Source organism: Pomacea canaliculata, linkage group LG8, assembly GCF_003073045.1.
Source record: "Pomacea canaliculata isolate SZHN2017 linkage group LG8, ASM307304v1, whole genome shotgun sequence".
Lineage (NCBI taxonomy): Eukaryota > Metazoa > Mollusca > Gastropoda > Architaenioglossa > Ampullariidae > Pomacea > Pomacea canaliculata.
The window spans coordinates 7,039,712-7,055,048 of NC_037597.1; the positions used below are offsets into that span (position 1 = coordinate 7,039,712).

The window sequence follows — 15,337 nt, forward strand, 5'->3', positions numbered from 1 at the left end:
ATTTCACAACAATGTCATCTCTCTTTGTCCTCTAAATTAAATCTTTAGGGAACGTTGTACAGTGTACACTGTACTCACTCACCTTTTCCACCTGAAAAAAAAATCCCAGGTTGTACTATCTCTAAATATGCAAGGGAGTCTGGATATTGGTACATGTGAAAGATGATGCTGGCAACAACATCTATCACGTGACTTTGTTGACGACCTCTCCAGTTTCCGGAAGACGAAATGGCGAATAAACTGTGTCACCTGTCTCACCTGTGAAGTGGAGGGAGAGAGAGAGGCTAGGATCCTCACTGGGCTGTGACAGTGAGCAATGGTTCCATGCAGGTGCTTCTGCAGTGCGCAGCGCAGGTGCTAGCCAACAGGTGGCGCGGCGGGCGGCGGTGACGGAGTGCGCTAACACTTGAACCCGCGACACGATGCGTGCGGGAACGTCTGCGGCGTAGAGTAGCAGCGGCAGGTAAGGTGAAGGCAGTTGGCAGGTACCCCGCGCTCTCCTCCACGCTCTCTGCCGCCTTCCAGGCATTCCATCGGGTGGTGCAGGGGGGAGAGGAGAAGATTATGTCTGTCTGTTACCTGTCCCGCAGTTTGAAGGGAAGCCGTCTGCAGAGAATAGCTTCTCGACGGGGCTGAGTGCTTTACTCGTGGAGCAAATTGAGCGGTTGTAGCCATGAGTAAATTGAGTGCTTTTGTCATGGGCTAAATTTAGCTTCCAGCTGACGAAACAACGGGCTACTATTTTTTTTTATTTCTCCCCCATCCCAACGTTGTGACCGCTGAGCGCATGCATCCCTGTCGTCAGTCCCTCCTGCCAGCCTCAAACAGCTTTTTTCACAAGAAAAGTTTGCTTTACAGTAAGCTTGGGATTCGTGGACAAGCCAGTCCAGTATCGGTGTAAATTAATTCATTCTGTCTCCAATGAAGATATCTATTGCTAGATACAGAATTAAGACACGCACACAAAATATCCTTTTACTAGAATATTTATCTTCCTAGTAACTGTAAATCAGTTCCATTCGCCATACTCTCCCACTCCAAATTACTGAGTGTGTTATTTTGTTTCCTCTAAATTAGACTGTAGTAGCTCGCTCCTTGCTGGGTGTCCACAGTACCTCATTAAGAAGCTTACATAGTCTAGACTAAACTCGCTGTTGACCTCTCCAGGCTGACAAATGTGAACATGCCACACACTCCACTGGTAGTCACAGCAACATCTTACTACGAGCTTTCATCTCTCTGTTACAGACTCCCTACTGACTCCTCCCTTGTCTACCTTTCGATCTCTTGTCTGTCCACACTCCTGCTAGAAACCTCCGCACCTCACTCGACTGCCTCGTTCTGTCTCTCCCACCTACAGAGACAGCAACACACGGACATGTATGTTCTTCTGTGGACCTCGTCTGTACCATATTCTTCATTCAGACTCCAGGGCAGCACTTTAATATTCGAAAAAAACTGACATTTGCAAAATATTATGCTAGATTTTCGTCTTCATGCATCATAGCATTTTGTTTTTACATGGTGTTTTTAATTAGTGAAACGAATTGTTATGTTCGATTTTTTTTAAAAATGTATGTTATTTTGTGTGTTTTTCGTTTCAGCTTGTTGATACGTTTTAGTGGCTTAGCAAGTTTTCTGTAATATCATTGATGGCTAGTGTTTTTATATTCTATTTTCTTATTGCAGGTCCGCGTGTTGCTGGTTGCTTGTGATGCTCCGCAGTACAGAGACGACCTGACCCTCCCACGAGCTTTACAGAGCCACGGACATGTTGACCGCCGCTGATAACTGCTCTGTCTTCTTTTCTCTACCATCGTCGTTATTCTTTGGTAGGTGGTCACTCAGGTTAGTGCAAGTCGGTCATGGAGTGGGGAAGCTTGGAAAGAAGGAGGGGAAGGGTAGATGGCCGACCGAGTTGTCTTCGTGCTTTGCACACGTGACCTATTGGACGAGATGTCTGGCCACGCTCTTGTCTGCCCGGAGCATGTCCTTTTCCTTTTTATCTTTATAAAAATGTCCTTTATACATCCATAGTTCGTGGTTTTTAATTAATGTAATTTCAATAATTTCCTCTATACGTTCTTTGAAGATCCCTTCTTTCAAACTGAAGCAGGCAAAACAAGAAAACTCTTTGTCATTTCTATGCCATTTGTATTAAAAAATAACTGTAGTTTTTTTTTCTTAAAATAAATCTCTTGTTATCTTTTCAAGACACGAAGACTGCTTTGCAGGAAGAAAAGATTTGCTGCGATGAGGGGCCTACAACTTCAAAGGCAGCATCTACAAAGCTCATCATTAGTGCGCTGCTTGCCGAGAGGCCGCCATAGAGGTAGGAGATAAAGATCCGTGGTATAAAAATAAAAATACCTACAACTCTTTTGTCCCTCTCTGGCTCGCCATTCCTCTCTTTCATTTGTTTCCAAAGTCGCACAGCAACGGGAAGCCCTGGGGCCAGTGGCACAGACCATGTCTGAACCTTAAAACATTTATAGAAGCAGATTTAGAAGCTTTTCGAGGGAATTACTTCTGAGTTGTTTTTAGAGGTGCTGCACGGGCTGAACCCTTGTCTAAGACGGATTTTCATTCGAAAACAGGGGCTGTTCTGTAGGATTTGGCTGAAACATTTTTGAAAGCGATTTTGTTTCCGTTGATAAAAATTATTCTTCAGCTGATTTTCTTATGGGCCGACCATTTTCACATTTACCATGTGCTGTGAAGCGCAAGTCCAGCTTGAACTATTTTATGTTATTTAAAAGCATTTTAGTGAAAAATTCTCTAAAATTGTGTTGTGCGCCTCGTTTAGGACCTTTCTATGAAACTGCTAAAATACATAATTCTCTAAACACATTTAAGGCCTAAATTCTTTTAAAATTAGAAATGCATTGTGCAACACCCACCAACATGTTTATTTTTTTCCAAGTGAATTTGGTCAAGCAGGGAAAAAAAAGTAAAATTCAGGTGTTCTGTGAACAATCCTGTAGCTGTTGATGTGTTGCTATGACATTTCAGCAATTTCTAGTCTTTATTTGTAGGTCAGATAATGTGTGATCCCATCGCTTTAGCCTCCTTTGATTTTCTTCTTTCTTTCGGCGGTTGTGTCATGTTCAAACAACAAATGCGGTCATAGAGATGTTTTAATAGATGTTTCCCTCAGAATTTGATGGACATCAGTGGACTAAGGCCGTGTTTGGCCTCAAAGCTGCTTCAGGAGAGGACAGGTCGGCAACACGTAGTCGCAGTAGCAAACTCTGCTGGTCATGTCCTCGCCAGCTGCTTCTCTCGGACAGCGGGATCCTGTAGGAATCGGATAATAATGACATGTCGTCTGCTCAGCATGACTCAGGCGACAGAGTGGATGTTTAAGTGGGTTTGTAGCCCGAGTTCTTTTTCAGGAAGGTTTTTCTCCATCTTGCTTCATGAGGATCTCTCCTGCCTGAAAAGACAGACGAGTTAAGACGGTGCTTTATATGGTCAGGGGGGAGGTTTCCTTCGTTAACATCTGCTTACTCCTTGCCGCTGATTCCATTATGAACAGGCCGCCACTAACACCAGTGAAACAAAACTTGGCGACAATCATAAAATTAAAAACAACACTGATATTATGACCTCTTTCTTCACCTCCTTTCTTCCATTGTTCTAGACAAAAATGTTTGTCTAAAACAGGTTGCATCATAGTCAGAGTCAACATCAAAGTAAATTTGTAGAATTCTGCTGACTTTCAACATAATCTTGTCAATCACATGCCATTTTGTTTCATGCACACGTTTACAATTTAAAAAGTTGGACATTTTCTCCGGTGACAAGTTATTTTAGACACTCCATCACGCATAAATCTGTTAAGATAAATATTTACTTACATCAGATAAAAGGTAACTGTATATGGTAGTGCTAATGTGTTTGCGAATCACAGAAACACATTAGTTTGCCGAGAACGAACAAATATCTGGTTGCCATATGTTTTTAAGGTTTGGTAACAGGAATATAAGCCCCTGTTTAAAGGACCCCTAACATGTTTGCAGGTGATGTTAGAGCCTGAGGCAAGATATTATTATCATCACACATCAGGGTGAAAACATCTCGGGTTCTCGAGATACGCCTCACCAAGCACAGGAGACTTCAGTGTGATGTTACAAACTAACCCTGTAAGATGTCACCTCTGTCAGCTTCGTCTGACATGTGCTTTCTCCTCCTGTCCGCAATAAGCTGATTAGGCACAGCACCCAGATCCTCCACCTGATGTTCGATGGTCTTTGCCAGGGGCGGCATATCTGATCCTCATCATCACTTGCACTATCGACCTGCCTACACTCTACTGGCTTCTTTCTTCAAACACTCTGGCATTCACCGTGCATTCATCCCTCACATCGATTTCAGTCGGCGCTGGTGGTCTGGTACCAGACGGCAAGACAGACATCAGACCAGCCAACGATCCATTTTCTGTCATTTTGTTTTCATCGCTCCGCTCAAGTCCTATGATCAACTTCGGGACCAGGAACGAAGGCAGAATTTAAGTTTGGTAATGGCCACATCGTCAGGCAGGTTGGAGACCGAATTTGTCACTTCCGGCACGCAGTTATGTCCCTTTTCTGATCGTCCTCATCTCAGGGATCGTCTGACGAGGTAATCAGACAGATAAAGTGACGATTGTTGCCGAGTTTTTGTCCACTGTCTGCCGACTCGTCCAGATAAGGCCACCCACGTAGGAGAGTTCATCGGCCAGTTGTCAAGCTTGTTAACTGACCAATGAGTTTATTGCCTGCTCTTTCCCACCATTGCTTAATTACACAGTCAACATTAACAAGGGAAAAAAATTACTGGCGGTTGAGCACTTCTCTGCTTTATTTCCTCAGTATAACTCCCCCTCCCCCATATAAACAGGGTACACTATGACACATCTGCACTCATCTTTAAAGGTCGACTCTCGTTGCTGTCACACTTAGTTGCTGACACGGTGTAAGAAAGTGACAAGGGAGCTAACTCCGGCCTTATCTTGACTGCTTTATGGGCGGCCTCGGTCAGTATCTGGTCCAGGGAAGGCCGGTTCCCTGCCAGGTGATCGCAAAGTATTTGCATCTGAGGCAGGTTCTGACCGTTGCCGAGACAGTGGGGAGTGCTTTATGACAGGGCAACGGGAGCACTACCTGACCTTTGATAACCGCGGTTAGCGCTCGTTTGAACCTCAAGAGCACAGTGTCTGTTGGACGGCAAGATCGCCGAAGCAGACGGAAGGAATACTAAACAGCTTTCTGTAACCGAACATGTCGAACACATGAATATGGCAACTTGTTTTTCAGAATCTGACCAACATCTCAAAGGTTTGTTGAAGCCATGAAACAGAATGTAGTGGATGCCCATTTATGAAGGCCTATCTAAATTTGTTCTCTCAGATACATGTATATATATTCCCACGTGCCCGTTTCCGTGTTCAACATACAGCACTAGAGATTAACGAGTTTGTGCGTTAAGTTTTGTGAACTTCAGGAACAGCGAGATACTACCGGTCTCTAGCTATAACCCCGGGATGAAAAGAATCTGCATGGCAGTATGAATAAGTTGAAAATTATCTCACTGATTCTCATCATAGCCACAAATAAAAAGAGGAATAGGAGGATCAGAACATTTGTCATTCAGCGCCATGTCAGCAGGAGGATCTCACTCATACCATCCTGTCTGCACCTTTCACCTTAAAATGCCGACACCGAAACTTTTTGAGAAAACTGGAGTCACGTGACCGTATTCTCATTGACAAAATCCAAGCTACTCCCTCTATTCTTCATCCATTCCACGAACACTCCCCACCTTCCCGTCCTGCAACACCCTTCCCTCGCCTCGTGGGGTCGACCATGTAGGCCTTATAGGCTTTTGGTTTTGCAACGGTCTCGAGCGGCGTGAATTATTCATGAGCACGGCCTCGGCGTTTGTGGCGAGGGAGCCGGCACCTGGTGACCGCCAGTGTAACTGTCCCCCTACTCCCCCACCTCGACTGTCGGCAGGTTGTGGATGTTGTCACACAGGCCGAGCCCCATCGCATGGACAGATCGCTGCAGCCTCCTGGATGCTTCACTCATCCTCTACCTTCATTGTCAAACCTCTCACCACAGAAAAAAATTAGAGAAATTTTTAATCGTCTATAGATTGAAGCCTTTTTCAAATTGAACAACAGCATTCTCCTTGTTTGCCATCTTCTGTCTTTCTGAAGGTCTTGTAAGGTATTGTCACCTGTCACTTCAGCCAAAGTGTAGAGCAGGTGATGTAGATACATAGAAATACATCATTTGCAATGCCGGGTGAGTGCGCTATGCAAAGTACACGGGCGATGGCACGCGTGCACACACACTTATTCAGATGGCCGACACCCGGTAACTAAATAACATTATTCAGTCCACGAGATGCAGACAACGTATCAGGTCAGGCAACGGTAAGAAGAGATACTTATTCCTCGTTAGTGAGATAAGCCAGCACCGACACTGAATAGTATAGCAAGGCAGGGGAAGGTAACTGTCATAGCAAACTGTGACTATCCAATTTATAGTTCTTTCTTTTTCTCTCTTCTCTCTCTCCATTTATTTCAGAGAGACAGGAACTTCGTCAGGAACACGCAGATCGCATGCTAAAATGAAAATGCAACTGTGTTCTTTAAACAATTCTCAAGTTGTCACGTGTACATGCACGCGAGTGAAGCACATTTGGCGGGTGTACAAGAAACCGTTAGTAAATGTTTGCACTCAGAAGATGATGGACGTCACAGATGTGTGTTACGTGACGTGGCACAGGTGTGATCGGTAACGTGAGATCGGAGAATCGAACCCCCAACACACACACACACCTCCACCAGTAAATCATGTCTGTGAAGACTGTGTTGACGCCAACTATTTCTGTCGGCAACCAAACCTGACCTCACGTGGTCACCTTGACCCCAGTCAACTGCCACCTGTGACACCTCGTGGCCTTGTGTCTCGACGAAAAATGTCTGATCTCTTCCGCCTTCTCGTCTGCTCTTTGTGTGGCCTGGGGGAGGCGAGGGGGAGAGGGTGTTCTAGTCTATTCTGAAGACAGTTTGCTTTCCGGAACTGAATGAATTTGTGGCAACTGCGATCGTGAACACGGCGACGGGTACCGTCAGCGACAACAACAGTTTATTTCTCGAGTTTCTTGAAACTCAACTTTGTCGATGAGATAACGGGTTTGTTTGTTTTTGTTTTTTTTTGTTTTTGTTTTTTTTTTTTGTTTTTTTTAAATTGAGGCTCAAGCAATCTTGTCACTCGTGTGACCAACTTTGTGCGTTCAGCAAACGGTCACGACTACCCAACACGAAGGTGAGATCGTGATTCAAAAACACAAGGTCCGTAACATATCGCCATGTTTACGCCAGAAACCCCAAGTGCGAGATTTTACGAGACGATGACGTGGACGAGAAGGGGTCTGGACCAGGAGTGCCTGCTTCTCCACAGGATCCCATGATGGCAAGAAGATGGCACAAAGCTATCACAGTTGAGACAGACAGAAGGATATGTGCCACTCCTCCTGCGTTAATAAGGCGACACAGGGCGAGCTCGGGGTGGCCAGGTAAGAAAAAAAAAAAAGAAGAGACGTTGCAAGTCTTCGTCCCGGATACTCTGCAAACTTCGCCCGCCCACCCATCTCCGATTTCTGGAGACTGGCGGGCCCTTTGAAGATAAAAGACAGGCGAGGCGTGTGAAGCAGCTAAAATTTCATGGCAGGTAAACTAACAGACTAAAACATGCTAATGTATGGAGGACTTCAATAAAACCTCCACTTGGTGGAAGCCCGTATCATAATCAGCTCTTTAATGTATGTGGTCTCGCATTTTTATTAATTGATGTCAGGTTGAAGAAGTGAAATGGTATGTCTCTGCCTTGTTGTTAGGAATTAATTCTGAAGTAGCAGTAGTCCGACATTTCTTTTGCGACTCCTTGAAGTGATGTGTCCAAAAAAATTACTTTTTAATTTCTTGGCAAATTTCAAGCTTCACTTCATGATGTATTTTTCTGTAACGATGTTGTGCTGATATCCTACTACCTTGTCCAAAAACATGTATATTTACTTATATGTAAGTGCCGGCCACTAAGATTTGGGGTGAGAACGAATCCTCAGGTACCTGACATCCAGCCTCGATCTCGCAGCATGCTGTCTCCCGCTATCGAGGCGAAGCAGGTGTGTGGAAGCAGCTCTGGACTCACTGGCGCCATCGTCTGGACAACGGGCTTTGGGTAAATCTCCTGGAATAATTTGTTTTCCTGCCCTACCCCTAATCTTATGAAAGCTGCAACAAGCGAAGTCAAAGGGAAGGCAAATAGCCCAGTAATTAGAACATCGCTTGTAGCCGGTTCGTTACCCGTGTGACGCAGCCTCCTTCCTCCTTCCCCTAGCTCTCTCTTTTGATCGTTAGAGTATCTATAGCAGTCCTGTTAACATGGTGTTGCTGAAATGTGGTGTCCTTTTGGGAAAGACAACCAAGACTCATCCACATGGAGCAGGTGAACTGTCTTTGCTAAGTGGCTTTCCTTCCCATTCTGCAAAGCCGTCAAGATGCTTGAATGTTCGTAAATCCTTTCCTTTCCCAAACGTGTCTGCTCTCTCATAAATTTATGGGCACTTAAATGTTAGATAGCAAAAAATGTAAACGCTCATGCCAGTCAGTGATGGGCAACGATAGGACCCAGAGGAGGACCTTTCAACACACATTTTTATGCAAATGAAGGCGAAGTCGCACATACCGCGCGATGTCCCTACAGCCAACGATCTCCCAGAGACCTGGATGGACTCCCCTCTTCCTCCTCCCCACCCACCACCACCACGACACCGTCAACCACTCCGCCCACGCCTGACGAGAATGAGATGGCGTAATAAAGCGGATGAATAATGAAGCTTAATCAAGAGACTTCATCTCAGCCCTCGCCGGTTCCGTGCGCCGTTCCACGCCAGTGACATGCCTCAAGCCGATTCTGTCTGCGTGCCTGTAGGTCTGAATGCTTGAGGAGAATTCCACAGCACGCGAGGGAAACATAGCGGTATATTTATGAAGCATAAATTAATAGAGAGGGCGAGTTTCATCTCCGCTGACCTCTTTCTTCTTGCTCGACAACAGAATAAGTCAGACATTGCATTGCACTTTGGATACATTGAAGCAATTAAAAAAAAAAACAGAGGCGTAAGTGTTTGCGTGTGTGTGCGTAGGCGTGCACGCTTGGATTGAGAGAAGGAAGGAGAGTGTTTGGGGGGAATGGAGGACAGTTGTCATCAGTCTTATTGTGAAGGCCTCATCTCTTTAAGTTAGTAGGAGATTGACTATCAGAGTCATTTACTACTTACAGACTATTTCTAAACTTGCTTTTAGTACGTCCTGAATCCTCAGATTGGCATACTTCTTGGAATACAATATGTTCTCTGCAAACATCGCTTCCATAAATCGTTTGGAATATTATCGAGGATGTCGTTCACAGAAATTAAAAAAATAGAAAAGAGGATAGAACTCAACCCTGTGGGACATCGTCTTTGATATTTTTTCTTTGATGTTTCTGATTTTGAACTTTGACCTTTCTGGTGGTAAGGTACTGAGATATCTATCGGTACATCTGCCCTTTGATTTCATAGCAATGCATCTTTGTTTTCAATTTCCCCTTCAGATTTTATCGAAAGCGTTTTCCAGGTCAGTCGAACTGTAATGCTATTCTTTTTGTCTTTTAAGGCAACTTTTATTTCCTTTGCTAGATAAACCGCTTCTTCTTGATCCTAGTCGCCTCCAATGGAGCATATGGCCGCAATTATACAGATAAACCACTGCTTTGCCTAAAAAAACAGTCTGTTTGTTACTGACAATTTCTTGTTTCTCTAGGTACCAGGTCAATCTTGTGTTCGTCAATGTTTCCAAGTTTTCCTACACAACTAGATAGATGAAAGACTAGAAAGGCTGGACAAACATCCTCCAAAAGCAAATAAAAACATCTCGAGCTAAAGCAATCTGCCTCACTTGAAAAAAAATCGTTTTCCAGTAACTTGAAACAAAATCTCTGTAATTTTTTTTTTAAAAAAAAGACAAAATAGACGCAGAAAGGAAAGCTATTACCTTGGAGTATTAAAGCTGAAGATGATACCAGAAATGAAGAGGTCACGATCGGGAAGGGGAAACGGGTAGGGGAGTAAAGGTCGCCTTTACTGAGACCACTCAGGTCAACTTTACCGAAACAATAATTAAAGCCAAGCATCAGGAAAGATGGTCTCAACAGCCTCCCAGCTACAACAGCCATGCCCCACACCAAAAGAGAGAGAGAGAACAGGCGACTATCACAAGAATAAAAATGGGTCACTCTACATTTAAACATCACATGTTCACCAAGTTTCACATTGCATTCTCTAGAGATCCACCCCTAGGCACGGCTCCACTTCCTGCAGGACGGTCCAGTCCACCAAAACCAAGAGCAAAGATACCTGCTGACATACCACTGACAGAAAAGAGCTTTGAATCCCTGTGGTGTCTGCAGCGCACAGTAGACTATCAGGGCTTCTGGACTCATTATCTATGTCTTCAAAGAAGGAGATACCCAGAAAGTTTGTAAAAGTCTGAGATTGGATTAAACCTTATAAACGCAGAGAAAGCACGACTGTAAGAGTACCGAGAGGTAACGAGTGTATCCGATGGGAGTCCTCTGCATTCACTAATAAAACAAAACACGGAAGCTACCCCCAGCGTGATGCCTTGGCTGAGAAGGTATTTTTTCAATTTTTTTTTTATAAAGACCCCGAATGTAAAATCAAAATCACTTGTCGCCATGACAGTGAGGATCGTAGGCTGTGGGTTCGAATCTCACCTCTTGACGCAACTTTTTCCGGCAGTGACACGCGACACTGTTTTACTGCTCATCTTTGCTGACTGGGAGAAAATTGACAGCTGAGAACATCTCACTCAACATGGGTTCTGTTTTCATGTTTTCACATTGCTGTACGCTTATAAATAAAGTTTCAATAACCTTTACTCTGTGGATCTCAAAAATATAAGACGATGGCATTTCTCATCAATCTGAAAGTCGCTTCTGTCTGTGATTTCTCCTTTCCAAGTCTTTCCTTCCTCTACCACAGCGTTGACTTTAGTCGCCATCTGTCCAAAGATTACCTGGTTGCTTGCCCCTTCCACGCCCCTCCTAGACAGCTCGGTCTGACAGAATGATGGCAGCCTACCTACCTACATATATATATATCGCTCTTCGCTCTCCACGCACCTGGATCTTGTCTCGAAGCCTTTTGATTGTCGGTGCTGGCGGTGTCAGGGTACAGGGATGTATGGCTTCTGTATCAGCCGCCCAGATACTGGGATCTTCTCTGTGGCGGTTATTTCCGATGCTGACTCAAGCTGCGGACTGACCTTGCATGAAGGAACTAGCTACAACATGAGAGAGAGAGAAGGATAAGAACGGAAGAGTAAGGTGACTTAAAACTAACACCGAGTTACAGTTTTCATGTTACAATATTTCCTACATGATGGAAAAAGTTTCTTAAATAACCATCACGTGACAAAAAAACTCTGTAACATGCATTATCGGAAAAGGAGGAACAGCAGGAGAAGACGAAAAAAAAAACAAAAATAAATAAATGAAATAATAATAATGCGGGATTCACGGCCGAGTCATCGCCGCTAAGGTCAGTGATCAAAATAACGATGACGGAATCACAATGGCTGCAGGACACAGGTGCGAAATGATCAATACCTGGCAGGTGAATCATTAATGGGGGATGTAAGACGAGTATAGTCTGATGTACACTAACACACGAGGTGACGTCAGGTGCGAATGTTTGTCCTCGCTACAGCTGTGCCTCTCAGTCCATCATTAATTATCACTGGTGATCTCGGTCCGATGAGAATAGATGTTGAGTGGAATGTGCACTTAATGTCCGTTAGTTCTGTTTGGTTTTTTTTTTTTGTTTGTTGGTTTGTTTTGTTTTTTGTGTTTGTTTGTTTGTTTTTTTTGTTTTTGTTTTTTTTTTTGCAGCATCGTTGGATCACAATGGAGGTACGACAGTTTTGAAAGAAAAATGTGTTTATTTGTTTATTTAAATTGTTCCGCTCATTTTGTCTTTTTCTAGCAGGCTGGAAGGAAGATTCCCCTTCTACTGTGCATCCTCCCCCGCAGCTAAAATTGTCAGGTGTTGCTGGAGCCGTATCTGTGGACCCGGGGTAGATAAGGTGTTGCTAGGAGCTGTGGGGCAGACACACAAGCGGGGGGTAACTTTGTAAGTCATTGACTCCTGGAGGATTCCCTTTTGATTGCTTACCATCCCAGTACAAACTCCGGGGTAGCTTATTCTCGGACTATACCTGCGGGCCCCTGATTAGCAGCTTATGATAGGTGCGCGAGGGGTAGCGATGAGCCATACGGCCTTGACCTTCTGTAACGGGTAGATTAAAGGGGACGCTACTCAGCTGAGTGGCGAGGGCGACCTTGTCTGGGTGTTTGCGGTGCACGAGCTGGGAGAAGGGGGTAGGGGTGTGGGTGGAGGCTTGGTTGGAGGGGGGAGGGGAGTGGAGGCAGGGCGATGCATCGTCAGTTTGGGTTCAACGGCTTTCTGCGCCAGGGGACCGGGCACGAGCTGTAGGCTTGCATCGTGGGCTAGTAGTGGTGTAGGGAAGTCCTGAACATAATATGGATATACATGTCCCTCTCCATGCACGCTTTGACAAGTGTGTGTGTGATACTATCAACGTGCTTTTGCTGTCCCCTTCTCTCTTGTACCAAAGAAAAAGACCCAAAAATAAACTGAATCATGGGTAATGATGTGGTGATCGATTCCCGCTCTGTTCTTTCTGCATCACATGTGTTTTTTCGAAACAGTCGTCGTCTGATCGGAGTTCGATTCACGAAATACCATGTAGATTATTAACAGGTGTGACAGTGTCTTACTACCACGAGGTGTCACTACTCGAATATCAGCCCTCTAATTACCCCAGTACTAATAGTAGAATAAAGAAGTGTTGAGGAAGACAACATTTCCTTTCCATCGTAATACCCGTAGATAACAAGCCAGCTTGCCGCTACAGACGTTGACGAAGTGCGCGCTAAAGTACACAGACTACAAGGCTAACAGCATCCATCTTTGTTACTGAGCGCCACCCGGAGGTAAAAGTAGCATGTCATTGAGGTCAGGCTTGCTTGTTTACACCCGGGTGAACCTGGGTCTCGCTCTCCACACAACATGCCTCACACCCCACCCTCCCCGGGGTACTACCGTCTTCCCGGTAACACCGAGGTTTTTGGGAAAGTGGTCACGTGACACGTCCTGTTTGGGTGCAAACCGCGCGGAGTTGATGGCTGTCATTGGCAGTGTTTCTGTTTTGTTTTGTGTGCGGGGGAGGGAGAAACTACACTGGAATACGGACGCGCACACCCACGGATCGCCCACGCACGTGCGGGCAGAGAAAACTAGACCTGACTTTCATTAATGCACGACCTCCGACCTTTGTACTTGCAGGTCAAGTACAACAATTACGCACAGCAACAAAAACACAGCAATCAGAATGTTAGAACTTTCACACACTGATAGTGTTGATATTTTTGTTTACATTTAACCATCAAAGCACACGAAATGTATTTTCGGCCAGAACGAGTGTTCGTTGAGCAGCTAAACAGGAAAATATGAGTTTATATAGACACTTAGATACTTAGACACTTCTCTTGGGATTCAACTTATTTACAACAATCCATCATAGCAATGTGCGTGTGTGTGTGTGTCTCTGTGTCAATGTTTGCAGGACGCCGGTGTGTGCCGGGTAGCACGGGTATGTGGCATTGAGATGTTGTAGGTGTTTATCCAGGTCGCTCACAGCTCATACCCGAGTCTCCAGGTTGCCGGCTCGTTATCAAGCAGCGCCGAGTGCGGGGCACGTCTCGCGCCAGGAGCCATGGCGATGTGATTATGCCGACTTTAATATATCGCCCTTGTTTACCATCACTAAAACTGTACTGCGCCCCAGCGACACAGCCCGCCACAGATTACAGACCTGGAGAAATGAAAATGCTGTCACAGGGCGATGGAGACGAGCTACACACCTGTGGAAGCCGCACAGGTATCCACGCACACCAAATCCTTGGCCTCTGATGTGTCCATGGTGGACACAAACACAAGCAGATGAGATGCCACAGTTTGCTGGTTGTGGGTAGCTTGTGATGACGTGGCAATTTTCTGAGGGGTCAGAGGATGAACCCGCTGTTGTAAAAATGTAGTGTCCTATAATTTAGCCCTCGACACGAGGCGGCAGCTTGGTTCGCGGGGAATTCCTCCCTCTTGATGAAGTTGTCTGACATAACATCTTTCATCTCTTATCACAACCCCCTCTCCCCCACACACACACACACGCACACAGTCTCACACACACGCACACACCTCTACTTCTCTGTCATTTATAATATTCTTTTGATTACATAGTATCTCTGAATAAGAACCTTTCTATTTTTCACTGAGAGGAGGTGTGTCAAAATATTTGTGTGCTATAAATATTTGTAAATGTTTTTTTTTTCGTTCGGTCTACTTACTAAAAGACTATTTGTTTTTTCTGCAGTCCATCCTATGACATCGGGTCTCAATAGTGCGGCTGTCGATTCATTTTTTTCCAGGTGTGCTGTTCAAATCTTTGAGTAAAAGCTGAGTGTCCTCTTCAGTCAGCGTTTGGCGGTTCTCTTGTAGGAAGGTTTGGCGGTTAGACGATTTTCGAACTTGACTGAAGTGTTTACGAGCCTCGGTGTTCACATCAAGACAGAATTAGAAAGTAGTAAATGCTTCGGTCTCCTGACAGCCTGGTGTTGACACAAGTGTTAAACTACGAGTGAGATACGGCCAGTGAGTGGCGGGTACACACACAAGGTTGGGGAGAGGAGGAAAACAATAGCGAGACAGAGTCACGTGGGTTTCTCAACAATTTTTTTTTTTGAGAGAGAATAAGTAAAAGTTAGGCAAAGCTCGTTAGGGGGACATGCTACAAATCAAACTTTTCTCAGTTTTGTGAGAACGGTGCCCTTGTCCTAGCCCTCTCGGTCAGATGATGCGGAGGAGGATGCCGATGGTGCTCTAGGAACATGTTTCTAGTTGCTGATAATTTTGTGGTCATTGCGGAAGAGGGTGGGCATGAATGCGGTAAGAGGGTGGCATGAGTCGGGTGGGAAGGTCGAGGTACCAAGAAGTCTGGAGCTAGAGCTGCTGTCTGACCTCTGACACAACACGCACGTGACAAACGCGATGGTCACGGCAGTCAGTGCGTGTGTCTGCGTGTCGGTGAGATAACACTGGCTGACACTTCATTGGCCTGGAGCCTGAGATCTGAACATAA

At 45.1% G+C, this 15,337-nt stretch overlaps 1 long non-coding RNA gene across 1 annotated transcript; it reads left to right on the top strand.

Moving 5' to 3' along the window:
- Nucleotides 1-211: 211 nt before the first annotated feature.
- LOC112570646 lies at nt 212-2,626 on the top strand. The gene is made up of 3 exons (XR_003100673.1): nt 212-463; nt 1,690-1,832; nt 2,235-2,626. It is a non-coding gene; the product is annotated as an uncharacterized LOC112570646 (long non-coding RNA).
- The last annotated feature ends 12,711 nt before the right edge of the window (nt 2,627-15,337 follow it).